Genomic DNA, 6,113 nt, shown 5'->3' with positions numbered 1-6,113 from the left:
TTTTTCCTCTTCTTTCGAATCTTTTTTTCTTTTTTTGTGTTGTTTTTTCTTTCTTTATATATACATATATTGTTAAAAAATTTACCTTTTCCGCCACATCAGAGCGGTGTTCATGATGGTACGGCATGACGGCGGCGATCGACGATTGATCGGTGACCTGCCCCCCTTGGCCGGATTTCCTTTCCCCTTCCTCTCTCTTCTTTACCCTTCTTTTTTAGGTATTTTATATATATTATGTTTATATTTTTAATGCCATTAGTTATATATTTCTTATGTATATATTCTTAAATACTATTATATATATATATATATATATATATATATATATATATTTTAAATACCATATTGTGTATATATTATTATTACAAATTATTACTATTGCTAGTATTATTATAACTATTATTATATTAGTGTATATTTTATGTACATATGTATATATATATATATATTTGTACATATCATTATTTTATATTATTATTGTAAATTTTTATGTATATATTTTTTATGTATGCGTTTCCTAATATTTTCTTTTATTGTAGATATTATTATTATTATTATTACATACTTTTATTATATGCATATATATATATATATGTATTTTTATGTACATATTATTATTTTATATTATTATTACCAAATATATCATTTTTCCTATTTTATTATTAGTACATGATTTGTTTTATTTTGTAAATATCATTATTATTGTTATTCTAATATTCTAGTATTCCATATTAATATTTTTCATTAATGATATCATTTTTTTATGTCCTTTATCTATTTTTAATTTCTCACTTTAGGAATATTTTTTCTCATGTTTTAATTAATTTAAAAATAAGGCAATGTACCGATTTAATATTAAGCCATCGATTTCATCGCTATGTTGGGTGAAATTTGTCACTTGTGTTAAAAATAGGACACCCTTTCTAAAAAATCGAAAACTAAAATTCTCATTTTTCAATCGGATCACGATTAAATATTATATTGAACTCGTATTTTGAAAATCAAGTCAACACATGTTTGTGAGATACCAATTTTGGGCGTCGCGAGGGTGCTAATACCTTCCTCACAGAATCGACTCCGAACCCCAATTTTTCTCTGGACTTTCACGTAGACCTAAATTTGGCCTTCTTTTTGTTTTAAAATAATTAGGTGTCGATCACACCTATAAAAAGGATCGTGGCGACTCCTTTGTTAATAAAATCGAAAGTTGGTTTTCAAATATTTAATAAATCGCCACAATTAGCGACCAAGCGAAAGAAATTTTTTTTTACGTCGCTACAGCTGGCGACTCCACTCGGGACCCTTTTTGAGAGTCGTGTCTGGAATTAAACTCGTGTTGTCAAAATTTTCAAAGTTCCTTGTTCAAATTAACATTTAGTCGTGATCCTTAAATTTTTTGTTTTCAAAAAATCATGCATTTGCATCGTGTTGTATATATTCTAACTTGTTTTATTCTGTTGTTTTTCAGCTTAAAAGTTTTGTGATTTTAGTTTTGGTTTAGTTTTTAAGTAAAACGTAAAGGTTTGTGAGTTTCTCCCCACACACCGTGCACATACATCTTTGCATAACATGAGCTCTATACCCGGGCTCCGTCCCTGTTAAGTGAAAGTAAACGCTACGCCTTCGTGAGTTAACTCGTTCCTCCGCACAGGCTAGTGAATACTTTCGGGTTACATATGACTTATGCTTTCGTGAGTTAACTTGTCCCTCCGCATAGGCATAAGTAAATGTAATCCCTCGAATTGATCTCGTAAGCCTATGATGGGCCATGACCGAGGTTCTGTACTAATCTTAGTAGATGACGGTGCATTTATTGAGTACCTATCTAGAACCAAAACCGCATATAGTGAACCATACGATCCATCCAACTAGAGCCATGCTGAACCTCCGTCCGTTTAGTAGTCACCAAAATAAGTGCACGGAAGGAACGCCTCTTACCTTTTGCACTTTCGCTTTCTATGCAAGGGAATCGAGTCCATTGGACCAAGTAGCATAATTTGTTAGATTTTCCACAATTTTTCTCTGATCATATATGTTGTGCTAACCAAGGTTGTTTGTCTGTATTTCTATTTTTCATCATGCATCATAGACATCTTGTTAGGAAGGTGTTGATTAGAGATTTGTTGCCAAAAAGGGGTTTCTGATGGAGGAGTCAATTACATGAGTGACCGAAATGTTGTGTAATAGACTCTTTTGATTAAGAAAATGCCTAAATAGGGGTTATCTTGAAATTAACACCAATTTCTTGCATTTCTTTCATGACTAACAGTCATTTGACATTCATGCATTCATTTATGCATTTATTCATTCATTGCATATTCCATACTCGTTCGCTGAGGTTAAAACATACAATTCGCTAGTTGTGCATACCATACGGGAAACCAGGGACATTTCACGAAAAAACTGCCTAGCCTTTAAGAGAAGAGTTCAAGGACTCATTGATGCAGGTATCCTGTGATTCGATAGTGCCAGTAATGCAACTGGGAACCCATTCCTTAACCATACCGAAAGGGATGTGAGCATAGTGGGGAAAGTGGACAAATGGAAAGTCAGAAGATGTGTTTCGAAAATAAGGATGCCTCTGCAGAAAATCTGGGAGGTACTGGTTAAGAAAGGATTACTTTGTCACCCCGATAGAATTCTCGGAGAAGAAGGTCAAAGTTTTTGCAATTTCCATAAATTGTGGGACACGACATTCAGTCGTGTGAGGAATTTAAAAGGTTGCTTCAAGACCGGATGGATAATAAGGAGATTAAGGTTCTTAACAAAAGGGAAAAGACTAATGAAAGAGAAGTATGCGCCTCTGATAACCAGTCATCAGGTCCCCCTTATAGCGCTGATCAACCTGTTAGTAATCTATTACGATGCGACGAAAGAAACGGTGAAACCAAAAATGATAATCGAAGTACCGTCTCCTTTCCCTTACAAGGACAATAAAGCAGTACCATGGAAATATGATGTTCATATTGTCACACCTGAAGATGAAAAACCCAAAGCCATGACTGGAAGCGTCGGGGAAGTAGGTCATTTCACTCGTAGTGGAAGATGTTATTCGAATGAGATAAAGAAGAACAGCGACTTGAAACAGAAAGGAAAAGCATCGATGCACGTGACCGATGATGAGTATGAAACTGCGCCTGAACAAGAAGCTAAAAATCCTGTGGACGAGGAGGAAGCACAGGAATTCTTAAAATTTATCAAGCAAAGTGAGTACAATGTGGTAGAACAATTGAGTAAGCAGCCAGCGCGAATCTCGGTACTATCTCTGCTGTTGAATTCAGAACCACACCGGAACGCTCTGCTGAAAGTGTTAAATCAAGCTTATGTGGCAAACAATGTATCCGTTGAAAAACTGGATAGATGGATGAACAACTTGAATGCGGATAATTTCATTTCTTTTAGTGATGATGAAATATCGCCCAATGGTAGAGGCTCAGTGAAAGCATTGCATATCACAACCCGTTGTAAGGGCTATATAATACCGAATGTGCTCATCGACAATGGATCGGCACTCAATGTCATGCCTTTAGCCACACTGTAGCTACGTAAAAAAAAATTATTATTTGTTTTGGGGTAGCTAATTGTGGCAATTTATTGAGAACTTTAAAACTGAAGTTTGATTTTTTTGGAACATAAACTGAAAAAAACAGAAATAAAGATGGGAGTCGCCACCGATCCTTTTTATAGGTATGATCGGACACCTAATAAATTTATTTTTTTTTTAAAAAGAAGGCCGAGTTTAGGTCTACGTTAAAATCAGAGAAAAAGTAGGGTTCGGGACTCAGTTACGCGCGAGAAAGGTATGAACACCCTCGTGACGCCCAAAATTGGTATCTTTTAAACATGTGTTGTCTTAATTTTCAAAAAATGCTAGTTCAATTTAAATTCCAATCGTGATCCAATTTAAAAGACGAGAACTTTCAATTTTTGATTTTTGAGAAGGATATACCGTTTTAACACGAGCCGACAAATTCCATCCAACATAGCGATGAAATTTACGACTTAACGTTAAATCGGTGTATTGCCTCGACTAATAATTAAAACATGAAAACTATTCATGAAATAAGAATTTGAAATAAATCAAATATGCAAACAATGACATTTTCAAATGAAAAATATTAACATAATACTAGAGCAAGAGCAAAACAATAATAATATTTAAAAGAGAAATAAAACCAAACATAAACAAATATAAAGTACATTTAGTAATAATAATATAAGGTAATATATACATAAGATAATATGCAAAAATATAATATATGACATATATACATGATGTATGAAAATATAATGCCTAATAGACATATATATGCAATATTACTAAATATATAAATACTAGATACAAATACACATAGTATAATTCAACATATACAATAATATTAGGAATACTATGGACAAGGAAAATACATTTATACTAATAATAGTAAAAGATATATATACACCAAATAATAATATAATAAGTAGCAATAGGAAAATAATAAATACAAAATCAATAATGCAACATACACAAATAATACAAATAAAAAAAAGTATATACATACGGATTATAAAATAAATGTATTAAAATTAATAATAAATACAATATGGGTAAAAATAAATATATACATGATATATACATAATGTGGCACTAAGAAAAAATATATATATATAAATAATAGTATTAGAAATCATATAGTATATATAATCGATAATATTAAAATATATACATAATATTATATATGAATTATTCATATAATATATATTAAAAATTGACTATTAATACGTACTAAAAATATATACGAGGGTAAGCGGCATACACTAATAAATATAATAATAATAACCATGTAATACGATACCAAAAGGTAAATATAATAAAATGATATTAAAATAAAAGTATTAAAAACAAGAATATACATATGTATACACCTAACAAGGATATATAATAATAATAATAATAATAATAATAATAATAATAATAATAATAATAATAATAATAATATTGAAACACAAAAGCCATTATAATAAAAATATTAAAATAAAGTAATAGAAACATTACTACATATATATATATACATACATGAAGATATACACTAATGTATTTCAATAACAACAACAACAACAATAATAATAATAATAATAATAATAATAATAATAATAATAATAATAATAATAATAATAATAATAATAATAATATTGAAATGCAAAAATGTAATATTTAATAAAGAAACAAAAATAAATAAAAAAGGACTAAAATTGAACAAATAACAAAGTTCTGGGGCAAATATGAAAAGAAATAAAGAGAAAAGGGCTTATTTGAGCGCGCACAAAACAAAGGGGGACCGAAACAGCAATTATTCCCTCCCATTAAAACGCAAAGACATTAGCGGGACTAAATCGAAAAGCGCAAAAAATTATGGGGCCAAATTGAAAATAGAAAAAAATGACTTAATTGCAAAACCTTGAAAAAGCGGAAGGACCGCGCGCATAAATAACCCATTCAAACAAAACACGCGGATCCTCCTGGCGGGTCGGGTCGGATGGGTCGGGCATGGCCAAAACGACGTCGTTTTGGGGCTTATAGTAGCCCCAAAACGACGTCGCTTTTGGAGGGCTATATAAGGCCTAAAATAACCAAAAAAATCATTTGGGAGAGGGAAAGGAAAAAAGAAGAGAGAGGAAGAGAGAAGGAGGGAATCGGCCAGGGCGGTCAACGGACGACCACCGAGGCTCGTCAAGATGATGCTGCCACGCACGCGATGGCGAAAAAAAGGTAAATTTTTTTTTTGTATATTTTTTTGTATATTTTTTGTATATTTTTTATGTTTTAATATATATAGGTTAAAAAACTTAAAACCGAATTTAAAATAGAAAGAAAAGAAATCACCTTAGGTTTTTTTTTTAAGCTTTCAATCCTTTGATCTTGGTATTTTTATACTTGAATGCTATTTCAGATTTAAACGCTGATTGAATCACTATATTGAATCTGAGATTGGATGTTTCACTTTCTTGTTTTTGTGCTCATTTCTCACTGCAAAAATGAAAGAGAAAAAAGAAGAAGAGTCCCTCCTTATAATCTTTTTTCATTCGGCTTTTATAGCCTTATTTACAAACTATTTTTTTACTATTTCTACTAT

The sequence above is a fragment of the Gossypium arboreum genome, chromosome 1 (assembly GCF_025698485.1).
Source record: "Gossypium arboreum isolate Shixiya-1 chromosome 1, ASM2569848v2, whole genome shotgun sequence".
Lineage (NCBI taxonomy): Eukaryota > Viridiplantae > Streptophyta > Magnoliopsida > Malvales > Malvaceae > Gossypium > Gossypium arboreum.
Note: the sequence above shows the minus strand (reverse complement) of the source record.